At 39.3% G+C, this 15,325-nt stretch overlaps 4 long non-coding RNA genes across 4 annotated transcripts; 3 read left to right on the forward strand and 1 right to left on the reverse strand.

Annotated features, from left to right (window-relative positions):
* Positions 1 to 4,099: 4,099 nt before the first annotated feature.
* LOC147793700 (uncharacterized) lies at positions 4,100 to 6,219 on the forward strand. Its single transcript, XR_015420022.1, has 3 exons — positions 4,100 to 4,482; positions 4,971 to 5,048; positions 6,034 to 6,219. It is a non-coding gene; the product is annotated as an uncharacterized LOC147793700 (long non-coding RNA).
* A 449-nt stretch (positions 6,220 to 6,668) lies between these two features.
* Positions 6,669 to 8,623, reverse strand: LOC147793701 (uncharacterized). Its single transcript, XR_015419791.1, has 3 exons — positions 8,100 to 8,623; positions 7,527 to 7,990; positions 6,669 to 7,418 (listed from the first exon to the last, which is right to left on the reverse strand). It is a non-coding gene; the product is annotated as an uncharacterized LOC147793701 (long non-coding RNA).
* Positions 8,624 to 10,802: 2,179 nt separating this feature from the next.
* Positions 10,803 to 11,300, forward strand: LOC111789370 (uncharacterized). Its single transcript, XR_002814328.2, has 2 exons — positions 10,803 to 10,961; positions 11,041 to 11,300. It is a non-coding gene; the product is annotated as an uncharacterized LOC111789370 (long non-coding RNA).
* A 3,155-nt stretch (positions 11,301 to 14,455) lies between these two features.
* Positions 14,456 to 15,011, forward strand: LOC147793702 (uncharacterized). Its single transcript, XR_015420060.1, has 2 exons — positions 14,456 to 14,581; positions 14,660 to 15,011. It is a non-coding gene; the product is annotated as an uncharacterized LOC147793702 (long non-coding RNA).
* Positions 15,012 to 15,325: the final 314 nt, after the last annotated feature.

Raw genomic sequence — 15,325 nt, forward strand, 5'->3', positions numbered from 1 at the left:
TGATAAATTGGTGATACCAGTCTAAAGCTAATTAGCTAATCAAGTAAGTGGTCTTACTGTACGATAGACTAAAGATTGTTTGAATCATGATGATGTATGAGTATGACGTTGGGTTGTGATGTATGTTAAATATATGTTATTTATGTTTCGATGCATGACGTACATGTTATATTTAATGCACTTAATGGCTTCTATGATGAGTATGATGTATGCATGACGATGTTATTAACATGATGATGTTTTCCATGTTGAACATGCCTTATGATGTTGTTTGCCATATTGAATCATGTCATTAGATCGACATAGGATACAACCCTAAGAGTATGAAAATGATATTAACATAAATATCCACAAGCACGTGTTACATAGTGTAACCAAGAGATGAAACTAGAGGGTTGCGTCAGAAGAGATGTATAATTGAATTTAGAGGGACCTCATGCATATTGTATGTTCATAAGCAGAGGGCTACTTCCCCTAGAGATGATGAGTGCGGACGCGCACCGTATGATGAGCGCGAATGCACACAGATGAGGGTGTTCATGAGGCGCATGACACTATGGGGTTCAGCTGACCTTTGGACGTCGCTACAGATTTGCTTGACCAGAGGGTCCAGGGGGTGTGCCAGCGCCCTGGAGATTCACACTCGCACGTGTGAGTCGTGTGTAGGGAAGTACTATACATCCAATTTGTCCGAGACTGGAGGTCACCCTTAAGATGATTAGAGATAGGTTCCTAATTCATGATTGCATGTGTTTGTATTAGCATGACCTCTATAGTGGGATCACTTACTGAACGAAATACTCAGGGCGTGTGCCATATTGTTTTTTAGGTAAAGGCAAGATGCCCATATACGGTTGACGGCGACATCATGATCAGAGACTGTGGCGCGTGCATAGGATAGTTGCATATTTAAAATTCCTAGCCTGGGTTAGGATAGAGTGTTTGCATTTCATTTATTTAAATTATTTAATTTGTAATTGTTTTATCTTATTTTGAACTCCAGCATGAAGTTTGAAACACGTAAGTTCGATAGTGTTTTCTAATGTTTTAACATATTATGAAGTTTTTAAATTTTCCCGCTAATAATGATGAGCTTCTTAGAGTTATATTCTGCATTAGAGATGAGCATGAGACGTTAGTGGCGACTCTAAATATGTGGAATTTAAGGTGTTACACTTATCATAAACATCACATAAGGGATAATATGGCATCATCTCTCCTAAGCATCTTTTATGCATAGTTAGTTAGCTGAAATCATAAAGTCATACTAAAATTGGGGAGTGATCCCATATGCCAACCAACTTTTAGGCATACTATGTGATCCTTTGGCCCCAACCTGGACGGGTTAACGAAGCAACGACTCTGTTCAAAAGGCCCTTGACCATTTTTAAACACAATAATGGCACCTAAAGTTGCATCTACGCACTATCCTATCTGATCAATATAGGTCAAGCTCAATGATACATGTATTTGAATATCATCACTTGGCAGAGATGCTATTAGGTCCAATCTAGACCACTAAATAGTGCTAATGATATGCTAGAGGAAATTGAGGTGGTCTGGCTCGGGTGATGATGTTCATAACGGCTAGTAGGCCAGGTAAGCTTTCTTACTATTTTCTTAGTGTCGAGAAGGTTAACTAGATTCTTAGGGCATCTTGACGATTTATCTCTTAAACTCTCGTTTTTAGGCCTTGTTAGAGTGACTCTAGGGGATAACACGAATTTGGGAGCGGATTTAGTTCTCTGATCATCTGTTTAGCTTACCGGAAATGTCCTAACCTTAATCATTGTAAAATCGTACTAACTCTAGCACCCTATTCTTATCTCAATTAGTCTATGCATGTTCTAGGCTTATAGATTCTATAGACTAGCTTATCGGTTATGCTTCGTCAAAATTAGTTATGCTCTACGAAAGATAATAAATGATGTTGTTTTGTTATGTTATGATTTACTAAGTTTGAAATTTGAATAATACATGATGTATTGATAATTCAAAGCATGTTTAGATTTAGCTAGATTTGTATTGAGATTGTGATGTTTCATGGAAGGTGGTAGGCTACTGAATACTAGTATATGTATGAAAATGGGTTTGTTGAGGAAAATTAGATGTTTCAATCAGATATCTCGAAACAAAGAAAAACGATGTAGTGCCGTGATCGGAAATGTGAAAAAGAATGTACCCATGTATACTAATAAATTGCTTCAAACAAAAATGACTAAGTAGGCTTGGTAGATAATAAATTTCTATCGACTACTATGGACATAAAAAATGGTAGTGTCAAAGGAAAATTTTGTTACTATGAAGTACGTAACTAAGAAATCATAGCGTCCGTGTGAACATGTAAAAGAGTGATTTGAGCTTACCAAAAAAAAAACATTTATAAGCTACCATGAAAGTTCAAACACCTTATACTTGAACTAATTTGTAAGGGAAGAAAGGTAGAAATCTCCTTATCTCAGCACTAATTGCCAGATTTAAAGCCGAGTTCGAGGACACCTATAGGTAAGAAAGTTACAAGGTGATTTAAAGTTGTCACAATGATTATCAAAGTTATTCACGGTGGTATGGATGTGGATTGTGACATTAGATGTCCAAAATATGATTGCTCCTTTTTGTCTCACTTAGGTCGTTCGGAGCTAGTCAGAGAATACATTTTCTGACAGCTCAAGCTCGCTTCTCAGCTTGTCCAGCTTGGGTTTGATACGTTTGGATCATTTTCTACAATTTTTATACTCTTCACGGGCTTTTTTTTTTTTTTTTTTTTTGACAGTTTGGAAGACATTTAAGGATACTATGACTACTTTTTAACTAATTTAAACTATTTGGAGCTAAATATAAATTAGTTTATGCTAATTAGGTAAATCAATTTGCATAAAAGAATTCTAAGTTACGATTGTGGACTCCTCACGAAGAATGAGACTTCAATGAGTATTTTTAAGCTAGTGCAAGGGATCGTAGTGATTTCAGCTTAGGCCAACTAAGCAAGTGACTTTATCGTTGGTGAGTTGAATGACTTGATTGCTGTACGAGCAATGTCTACTCTGTGGTCCCCTGCACGTGTCCTGATATTTTAATTGCTTGATATATGGGAAGTTATGTTTATGCTATGATATGATGTTAGACATGATGGGATACAAATTATGCTATGTTATATAGATGTCATGTAACGATTATTCATGTTATGAAATTATGTTATGTTATTAACGTTGTACAATGTATGAACCTCCATATTCTATGTCAGGTAAAATATGTAATACATACTACTCATTCTTTATGAGACATTAGAAAGCCATGTATGTTGATTATGGAAGATCAGACAAGTATTATGTATGTAGATCTCATAGGACGTTATGTTATGAAAAGAATTGAGGTATGATTTGCATCATATGTATAAGACATAAATTGAGACTATGAGACTTTATGCATCTTATATGTCACATGCATTTGATACTTCGTTGCTATAATGAGTACGAACGCATACATTACGATATCTATGTTTTTCCATAATATTATGCGGGCTCCGGCTCTCCACCGTTCTGGCAGTGTGAGCATGCACTACTTGAAGGGCAAGCCTAGGTGGACTCTAGGGTAAAAGCCTTACAACGACCGCTCTCCGACGCATCGAATCACAAATCGATACGTGAACTCTGGGGGTAAAAGCCTTACAACATTTCCATTTTATAAAATGGGAGACACAAGAAAATTAATGTTACCTGATAAGCATTTCAAATCCAAAATAGTTTCAAAACATAACGAGATCGCGGAGTCAATCAAAAGAAATCAATTACAAAATAGCATAAGTTTTCCCAAAATAAACATCAAAATGACATTAAAACGACATGGACAAGAGGACTCCATCTAAGGGTCTCCACTGCAGCCGCACGGCTCCGCACGTTTCCGCCACCAACATTGGTCTACTTAACACCTGAAAAAAATATCAATAACATGGGATGAGTATAAAAATACTCCATAAGCAACCTACTTGTAGGCTCTTATTGTAATACAGGAGAAAGAGAAATAGAAAAAAAAAAAAAAAAAAAAAATAGGAAAAGTTGAGAGAGGGGCAAATAGGTAAATTTGCCCCTCCAACCACCTAAGGGGTCCAAATGAAACCCCATCCACAGTCCTGCAAAAGAGAAACGGGTTAGAGAGAACCTAGAGAGAGGAGGAAGAATGAACGGCCGGAAGACTCATCGAAAACTACCGTCGGAGTCCATTTCGGTCAAGACCATGATGCAAGGAGCCTTTTTTGGAAGGGAGAAGAGAATGTGGGTGGCCGGATTCCCATTTTCCATCAAGAAATCGGAAAAACCCGCGAGGTAAGATCTTGAACGTTTTCTCAGATCTACAATTTTCCTTTGTGAATCAAGATCTGAAATCTTGATATATTCACCTAGGAACAACTCTACGCACGATCTGTGAAGAAGTTTGGCCGAGATCTCAACCCGAAGGTAGAGATTCGAGAATCGTCCGAGAACGGTGAGCAAAATTCCGACTCTCTTAACTCATCCGGTAATCAAGTAAAAAATTACAAAAAAATACTAGGACATAGCCCGTAACATGATCTAGAACTTTTCCGAAGAAATCACGTCGATCCGATCTACAGATCGAAAGATATGAAAATCAGAAAAAATGACTGTGTTACGGATTTCAGAGGATAGAGAAGAAGAAAAAAAAAAAAAAAAAAGAGGTCGACTGGCGAGCGGCGGAGGGCGGCGACAGGCACCGGACATGCGTCGATCGTCGGCTGGAGCAACGCAGCTCCAGCGAGGCGACGACACGTGTCGCCTGCAAAGCCAAGCCGAGCGTGCAGCCTGCGACTGGCACATTCCCGCGTGCGTGGCACTCGCACTCCCAGCGCACTGCTGGCGCATGAGCGAGCGTGGAACGGCCATTTTGGCCCGGTTGCTCTCTGTTTGCTCGATATTGTCCCGATTCTAGTTCTAATATTGTTTTTACGTGAATAGGGACCTAATTTAAAGAATCAGTATTTTTGGACACCTCACAGGCAAAGAAACGCTAGCAAAAAGGCACGCATCAACTATGTAAGTCACCACCCAGTATTTAGGAAGAAATACTTGTAGGATTCGCTTGGATTGCATGCATGCTAGTAATTTTGCTCCAGATTAGCTCTCCATGTAAAATATTAGTCGGATTGATTGTTATGATTGTGTTAGGTGAATTATCTGAGTGTTGCTTGTATGCTTTAAGCTTCCGCCGTACGTACGCATGCGTTTAATTTATGTTGGAATTGTGTATTCCGCGTTCCGGGTGCTTGATGGATGAATTCGCCCCATTGAGCGTGAATTTCGTGTTCTGGGTGCTTGATGGAGATCATCGCCCGTTGAGCCGGCATGCTAGTTTGCATGAATTATATAATATGATATTAGAAGACGGTTGCATGCACACTCTGTTAATTGCTAGGACCCATTTCTATGATAAGCTTAGGGGATTACTGTTAGGAGCGATATGTCGCTCTAGCTAGACTTAACTTTCCCCTAGGAACTTAGCGGATTACCACGACAACAAGGTACATCAGGAGTGTTCATAGATTGCTAGTGTTAGAACGGTATCTATAGCTTCGTGGGAGGACCAAGGGTCCCTGATCAGTCCTTACTGCTCTTAGCCATTTCGCATGGGAAATGTGTCCCCACGTCGTACAACCCATTTGCATGGGAACGGGTTGGGTCGCGCCCCCCATAGGGGGACTATATGGGCTTAGGGGTATTCAACACACACCTCTAGGCTAGACACCATGTAGTCCCAGATAGCCATGTAAAGGTAGCACCTCATAGAGAGATACCGACCATATTAGCTTGGCATAAGGAACCTCTAGGCGTCTAATGAAAGAACGATGAACCGGTGAAACCTAAGGGGCAAGTTCCAAGGGACTAAGACTAGAAACAGATGTCCTAGAATCGAATTAGGAAACCGTGGGAACCTGTTAAGTTAGAATGCGAAAAGAGCCTACAAGTAGGTGGCTTACTGAGTATAATTTTTATACTCATTCCTTTCTACTTTTTTTGTTAGGTGCCGGTCGAGGTGGAGGAGCGTTCGAGAGCGGTGCGGTCACAGAGGGGGTTGTTCCAGAGCGTCAGTCCCTTTTCGGTCTTTTGGAGTCTTTTGCAAATTCCTTTTATATTTGTATTGTATTTTCTTTTTGTAAATTTAAATCCTCTTTTGAAATATTTGAAAATTACACTCCGCTTTCTTCTATTTTAATTTTACCAGTTTTTCATCTTTTTATTTTCTTTTCTTTTTGGTTTGTTTTCGCTTTCGTCTTTTTGGTCACAGTCCGAGCTTCGAAGCCTCGAAAATCGGGTCGTGACACTTATCGAACTTAATCCTATTCACAGAATCTTTGACTATCTACTCGAATCTATCTCTAACAAAGTCTACTATGGTCTCAAAAGAAGACCCTATGGATTCTCATTGATATGGATTTTATTCCATACCTAACTATCTACTAAGCTCAAATAAGTGGATTTCGCCTAGTGGTGCCTGACATCAACTACTTGATCCTGAGAATTAGTAACTACCTGCCATTACGCCCCATCGGGCTGCGTTAGTAAACTACCTGTCTTACACCCCTATCGGGTTTAGATCAGTAAAAGGTCATGACTTTCTCCACTAGCCACCCCTCTAATGTAGTAGTACAGTTGTAACGCCCCTAATTTTCTCCACCCTAATTAGCGACGTTACTTTATACTCATCAAATCAACAGGACAAGAGTTCACACGGAAACAGTCTCGATAACGAAAATGCATTCATCAATTTAAGCAGTTCATACCTAGGAAAAGCAATTGCGACAACCTAGCCTAGAAGTAATCAACAGAGACTAAAGAAAACAATTTGCAAGACTAAGAACCCAAGAGAATTCAACAGGCGCTACGACACAACAAACCCTCCTCAAGTTTTCCATGGCCCTTCGCCTCATCCACCGTCACCCGTACATGGGAGCCTTGCCCTTTCCTGAAAAATATTGGTAGCACGTGGCTTGAGTATTATATAAAATACCCAGTAAGTCGCCCCACTGTTGGGGTTAAACATATATTCATACATTCGGATACAAGCAGTCGCACACAGTACATCTACATGTCGCACACGATACACATACATGACGCACACAACACACATACATGTCACACAGAATACCCATACATGTCGCACATCGTTACCATACATGTCGCACACTGCTAGAAGAACGGAACTGAGAGAGATGTTTGTCTTCCATTCCTTCCCATGGCCTTAGGCCCTTGCCTTGTCCGGGCAGGGGTGGATGCATGGTATTTCCCACACATGGCCCACGTGTGTGACTGTGGGCCCACCAGGCGAGCTCGCAAGCGAACTCCCTGGGCCTGGCTTGGTCGGGTATGTATGACATACAATACCGGACGCCACGGACAAAGGAGGGCCTGCATGATATCGTGGCGAACACAATATCGAATATACGCATCCATACCATCAGTAGCATAACGGGGGAGTGCCCCAACCATAGTGTGCATGAGGTTCTTAAGGTTTACCTCCATGGCATTACACATACGACGCTCCATCCCCTCGCCGCATTACGTAGCATAACCGGGTCCACATTAGGCAAGCATAACATAGCATAACCGGGTCCACATTGAGCAAGCATGTCCTAGCAACTAGTCATCTTATTCATGGCATGTTGGGTTCTCATTACAATCATAACATGTCAATCAAGCTCATCATACATACAGGGCGACAAAACGCGTCACAACATCATATTCATAAACATGGCATACATAGCAATTCACTGCAAGAATCACATACATAAACAAAGCATGCATAGCATTTCACGGCAAGAAACATCTAACCTAGCATACAGCAACAACATATGGTGCATGCAAGGGCCACAGGGCACGCACCAACATACATACAAAACTAACGCCAACAGTAAGGTTACTTACCTCCTTGGCCTTGACCGAAGTCGCCCACAACGCTAACTCTAGTGCCTAACTACCTCCTATAAGACAACATGATACACTTAGAGCGCCTTCACAACTATCCCTCGTGTCTAGCTACCAAGTACGTCCCTATCGCAAGCTATTTGTCACACATGGAGTTATACTGACCTCAAATGGTTGAAACGAGGGCGGAAATGGCTTCGGAAGGGTCGAAAACCTAGGAATCGGTATACTATTCGGATGTCGAGCCGCCAAGCCGCACTTAGCCGAGCCGGAGGTTCGCGAAGCCGCCGGTGGAGCAGAAACCGATGGCTGCGACGAACACCGCCGGCGCAGGGTTTCTGGAACGCCTCCGGTTTGGGCCACAAAGGGGACGAGGCCCTGGGGTGGTGTCCGAACGCGGGCTGAGAGGTCTCGCCGAATGCCGGGGGTCGACCCGCGCCTGCGCTGCGTCTTCCTCGTCCAAAAGTCCCGACGGTCCAACTCGCAGGGCTTGGCTATTGTCGTCGGTGGATGCGTCGTCGCTCGTCCGTTCTCCGGTGGCGCGTCGGCTTCCTCCTGCTTCAAACCCCACTAGCGCTCCCTTCTCCCTAAAGGAGGTGGCCACTCCTAGGGTTTATGGGAGCCTGAGTGGATCCCGCCGAAATCTCGTGATTTTCGGCGGGGCCCCCTTTTTTTTTCTTTTTTTTTTTTTTTTTGTTCTCTCTCTCTCCTCTCTCCTCAGAAGGTGTACCGTTACAACAGTAGTATACTCACTATGGCCATCCATATCCACTATAGGTGACAACTAAGAGACGGTAACTCATAATCTATGAAATTCATAATTCACGCTATTTAGCACATAGCAAATGGTTCAATTCACAAATGGGCAATAAAGGGCTATCCAAACCCTAAATCAAAGCAGAACAAAGTACCATGGCTTACATCATACTCATCTTCAAATCAAGAACTAACAATCTACCTCGACAATCTAGGAAACACATAAACTCAAACACCTATTAGAGAATTTCACATTTATGCATGCAGAAACTATATAACCCTAACTATAATCAACGTATAATCGTTCATGATATTGAAATACAACACATGAAACTAATGTTAACCAAACTCGTAAGTATAATACTAGATCGTTTGCCCATACTCCAAACAGACTCCTACAAGCATTTCTTAGAAACTTGCTCCATGCGGTTACTTACTAGTTGTAGGCTACTCGAGGTTGTTTCAGGTCTTCAACAAATTTTCAATTCCTTCAAAGATCTTCAATTAGGTCCTACATTAAGAAAATATATCAAAACTATAGAAGTTTGGTAGAATTCTAGTCAAAACAATGCAAATTTGTGAGAATTGAGTTTTTGAACCTTGGGTCATGTTTACCTTCAGGTCTAGTTTGGGTAGTGGGTCGGAGTCAGCTAAATGGGTCGGGTCAGGTCGGTGTTGACTTTCGGGTCACTAGGCGTGTAGGGTCGATTGACGGGTCGGTGCGGTTTTGGCAGGGCATTTTGGTACAGCGGGTTGATTTGGTTCAACGGTCGGTTAAACCCAACGATCGGCTCCTTCCTCCTCGCGACTTTCTTTCACTTCTTCAACTTTTTCAACACCTGTCAACGTTCCTTTTTCCCTCTTCTTCGAAGATCGTCCGACTTTGTTTACCAGCAACGGTAGTTCCTTGCAAGTTTATGATCTCGTCGGTAATTTCTCCCGTGGGGTTGCTTGGACTCCAACAAAGCACTTGCCGTTTTCCTTCTCGTTTAACATCTTGGTTTAAACCCCTCCCTCAAGTTTATTGGTCTTTTATCCACAGAAGTTAAAAGAGAACTTTTGGGGTAGGTGGCAAATCTACCCTCTTTCTGTCAACTTTTATTTATTTATTTTATTATTTTTTTTTATTTTGTCTGTCATTTCTCTTTACCCAAAATGTTGGTTAGAGCTGGCTTTTTCCTCATTTAATGCCACCGGTATGAGTTATTACAGATACACTCGCCAGCTGGATCCGTGCGTGTGTGCGTGCATAAGTCGTATGTAGAGAAGTACTACACATCCAATTTGTACTTCACTGGAAAGTAGAGTTCAAACCATAAAATATTTTTTAAAAGATAGGTCTCACAATTGATGCTTGTGTTTGCATTTTTTGACCCGAATAATGGAGTTACTTAATATTTCTTAAAATGCTTAAGTTACGTGCTACTTTTATTTTTCAAATAAAGGTAAGACACTTCTATGTGGATGACGTCATCGTAGTGAAGGCCATGGACCGAAGGTAGGAGAGTTGCATTTACGTTTAAATTTCATCCTTTAAGTTAGATTAGGGCGCTTTGGTTACTTCAAGTTATTTATAGTGACGTCTCTATTTCATTAGGTAAAATGACAAAAGGGAAAGTAGGAGGGAGTTTGACTTTGACTTGTAACGTTAACCGTGGGGGAACCCTGGGGGGTTGGCAACAAGTTAATACACATTTTTGAACCACATATGTCATGTCACAAAACTATAGTAAGCGCCAAATTTGATATCAATACTCTACATTTGGACTTATCACATACACGTTCAAATTAGGGATTTGAATTTCATATCTATCCTACACGTTCGACATTCACCTTTTTTCTCTCCGTATGTCGGTTGATATTTCTTGAATAAAAAGGTCGAGAAAAAATTAGTTGTCATTTCCAAATTAGTTAAAAGTTAAGGCTGAATCTTCATCATTGGTCGGTGATCAAAAAGGGAAAGGAAACAAATTAAAAACCATACAACTCTAGCACGTCTCCTTTCCTTTTGAGAAAAAAATTCTGTTTTCTAGCATTTTCCAGCCGTTTTATTGATGCTAAACTTAAATTAATCCACTAAGTTTAATTAACCAAATGTTGTTGAGTATTTAGATCGTTTAAGCAGCTTAAGAAACTAATATAAATAGGAACATAAATGTGATAATCTGAACCACAAACAAAAGATGATAGCAAGGATGGGCAAGAAGTTGATTTGCGTTGCTCTCCTATCGTTTCTTCTCCTCAGCCTTGTATCCAATTCTCACTCTATTGGTAAAGCCTTTGATACTCCTTCTAACACCCAAATATGTTGTTTCAATCGCTTAAGTTCTTGCAAATCATTGCATTGCAGATCAATCAAAGACTTGCCCACAAGAATTTCGTTCAACAGGAACATGTGGAGGGTGGATTGGAATCTCAGAATGCTACACTGAATCAATGGCAAGGAATGGAAATATCCCACCAAAGGGCTGCAAATGCATTCCCCATGGTGCCAACTCTCGCATTTGCCGTTGCAATGTTGTCTGTCACTAAAATCTCCAATGCTGTTCTTACATTTCGAGTGCTTGTAATACCAATCAGTTTTAAATAAAATGGGGTTGGATTTATGAACTTTGAACACTTTTTAGAGTATATGAACATATGAGGTGCAAACTACAAGTCGAGGTAACTTAGGTGCAAAATAAAAGTCAAGGTTGGAGAGAACGAGGCAACACTCGACAAGCTCGAAAAGGGTCGGAAAAGGTCTTAGACCTTAACTTTAGAAGTTGGAGTTTTAATATAAATTTCTTAATGCAACTTTTGAGTTAAGTTGTCTATATCAAAGATGAAAGATCACCAACTTTGGTGTAAATCAGACAATAATAGATACTCTACAAGGGCATATGACCTCTCGCCAAAATCACATTTACTCTCACAAAATATACTCTAGCAGGAAGAATTGTGTCTGCCCTCCACCATTCTTGGGCCCTTTTACCTAAGTGAGCTACCTTTTGACGCATACGTATGTTATAGTGAGAGCTAGTATTGTGAGACGAATGTCTCAGGCAATTTTCTTTCAAAGATAATGTCAGATGATGGGGATGACCCAACATTGCGTTCCCGCCCATGTGTTGGAGTTTGGTATATGCTCCGCTATCAAGTATGGAGTTTGTAAATGACATGGAGTGGGCACAGGAGGGCGAATGGCTCAATAAAACCCTACTAGATGGATGTTCGAGATGTTCAGATGAGATTAACAATACACGAGTTTGTTCTTGATGAACATGTCCAAGTAAGCTTTAATGGTTGATGACATTCTGAGACTTGGAATGCATCAAGATATGTGGACCATGTTAATTGGGAACCAAGATGATAAGATGAGAGTATACGTTGCATATGAGAGACCTTGGCCCCAAGTAGAGCTAAGGTCAAGCCAAATGACTTGGCCTAGTGTAGAGACAAATTGGCTAGAATTGCAGACGATTGAACATGCATGCACACGCAGCGTGTGTGGTCGAACAAGCTTGAATTTTGAATAAGTTGTGTTTGGTTGACGAAGGCAAACTTTGCCTAAGATTTGACGAAACCACAAAGTCTGAATGAGTTGTGTTTGGTTGAGTTCTCCTTTAGGCTTGTCATGAGCATATTAAGATCATGATGACTTAAGGTTCAAAAAGTATGATCGTGACACATAGCATTATTACCCTCAAGCCTCGGTTTGAGCTTGGTAAAAGCAAATCATTTCTAAAACCCATAAAACATAAACTTCCTCGATCCTCGACTAATTTATGTGATTCCGTTTAAAATTATTGTCCTTGACCCTGCCCAAAAATTCAAATATTCATTGTTAAACTAGAAAATATCAATTTATTCCTTTTAATTTTAAATAAAAAGTATAATCCAATTTTACGTTTACATTACAATGAAAAGGTAAGAAATCCCTATATAGGGTTAAATTATGAAATAATATAAATATTTGCTCTATTTCCCATAAGAAAATGACAAAATTCTTGTAATTTCTCACGTTCCTTTTCATTTAAACGGTAACGCCCTAAATTTTCACTTATTTAGAGTCGTTACCATCGTCTTTGTCTATACTCATGCAGAATTAAACATTTAAAACTTCATCATAAAACATAAACTTCATCTTAAAACAATATCATGGACTTATGTGTTCCAAAAACATCTTTTAAATTACACAACAAAAATCTATATAAAATAAATAACATTAAAATTAAACAGACTAATCTAAGTCTAAGAAAATAAGTATAGCTACTGTATGCATGTGTCATGGTCTCGAATTACGATGACGTCGTCGTCAGTCGTATAGAGATGCCTTGTCTTTACCTAAAAAAGAAGTAGCACACCGCTAGAGTATTTTAAGAAATACTCAGTAAGTGACATCACTATTGGAGTCAGAGAATGCAAATACATGCAACTTATAATCTAGGGACCTATCATTTAAAAACCATCATAGGGGTGGTTTCCAATCCGAACAAAATTGGATGTGTAATACTTCCCTACATACCATCCACATGTGCGAGTGTGGATCCCCAGACAGTTCTCACCCCCTGGACCCATCATAGTCGAGCTAGCTGTCCGTAGTGACATCCGGAGATCACTAGACCTCGAGTGTCATGCGAGACATGATCATCATTATCATAATGTATGCGTTCGTACTCATCATCATAAATGGGAAAGTATCCCAATGTATATGAACACACAAAATGCATGAGGTCCCTATAGTTTTTAATCTTTAAATCATCTTTATGACACGACCGTATACATCGTTCACACATTACTCTACATGCATGCATTAACCTTCATACATTCATCATCATTAACATTAACTAGAGTTGTGTCTTTGAAAACACGTCATCATAGTGCATCGTGACATTTAGTACATGCACATTATCTTAATATGAAACATCATCATATTAAGTCATTTCATCATCATACGTCTCACATCATCTTGTTATCATGCATCATTATCATCATGTCAACATCATGTGCATCATCACATCATCATATGACATCATTACATCATCATCTAACATCATCACATCATAATATAACACCATCCCATCATCATTTAACGTAATCATGTCATTATATAACCTCATCACATCATCATATAACGTCATTACATCATCATTATTTAACATTATCACGTCATTATATAACATCATCGCATCATTATATAACATCATCACATCATCATATAACATCATCACATCATCATATAATATAAAACATAAATGACACGTGCAAGGGCCATTGGGCACGTGCTGTCGTACATAAGACAAGTTTTTTGACCGAGCCGATAGTAAGATCATTTAACTTATTAAATTGGGCCGATGTCACCAATTTATCCTGCATAAAAGTTTGATTTTGTCTTTTCTATTGAAGTCAACCTATATAAACCTATGACATCAATTTCAAGTTCAAATTCTCTGTATTTTATAGACTTATGCGAGCCTCATAAACTTTGCATAGGTAGAGTGAATATTATATATATATTTCTAAGAATCCAACTTCTATCTTAAGAAAATTTACCAATTTTTTTTTTTTTTTTTTTTTTTTTTAAGCAAACATGGCATCCATTCTGTGGTTAGAGATGTTGAGGAGAGATATTTGAGGAAGAAGTTACGTGAAATTAGTGGAGAGATTGAGATCAGTTACAATTTTGTTATTATTATTTATTTATTTATGTTACATAAACAACTCTTCTAAGTAATATAAATAGGAACTTGAATGTGATAATCTCAACCACAACAAAAAAAAAAAAAAAAAAAAAAAAGAGATCATAGCAAAGAACACAAAAGGGTGTGTAATTATGGAGAAGAAGTTGATGAGTTTTGGTCTCTTATCGTTTCTTGTACTCAGCCTTGTATCCAATTCTCACTCTATGGGTAAGCCTTTGATACTCCTTGTAACACGCTAATATGTTGTTTCAATCCCCTAAGTTGTTGGAAATGATTGCATTGCAGATCAATCAAAGACTTGCCCAGAAGAATTCCATTCAACGGGAACATGTGGAGATTGGACTGGAGTCTCAGAATGCTACAGTGAATCAATGGCAAGGCATGGAAATATCCCACCCAAGGGTTGCGAGTGCATTCCCAAAGGTGCGGACTCTCGCATTTGCCGTTGCAATGCTGTGTGTCCCTAAATCTCCAATGCTGTGTGTCCCTAAATCTCCAATGATGTGTGTCCCTAAATCTCCAGTGCTGTGTGTCCCTAAATCTCCAATGCTGCCACCCCATTTATTCTTCTTACATTTCGATTACTGCTTGTAATACAAGTCAGTTTTAAATAAAAAGGGATTGGATTTATGTTTCATTTTTCATATTGTTTTATTTACAAACTTTCAACCGGAGCCTATTAGGTGCGTTACAAAGTTGAGGAACTAAACTTTAGAAACACCGAATTTTTTTTTAGTATCTATTACAAATTCCCCGCGTGATAGAGAAAGGAAGGAATAAGTAGAAAAAATATTATTTGATTTTGGTATCAATTCATAAAAGTTATCTACAAGTGTAAAACAGGAATTCATTTATTAGGAATCATTAAACAATTCTTTTTTTTTTTTTAAATAGAGGTGTTAAAAAAAAAAACTCAAAAATTTGAAAAATTAGATCAATCCAGGATGAATT

The sequence above is a fragment of the Cucurbita pepo genome, chromosome 2 (assembly GCF_057944985.1).
Source record: "Cucurbita pepo subsp. pepo isolate OVF chromosome 2, ASM5794498v1, whole genome shotgun sequence".
NCBI classification, from domain to species: domain Eukaryota; kingdom Viridiplantae; phylum Streptophyta; class Magnoliopsida; order Cucurbitales; family Cucurbitaceae; genus Cucurbita; species Cucurbita pepo.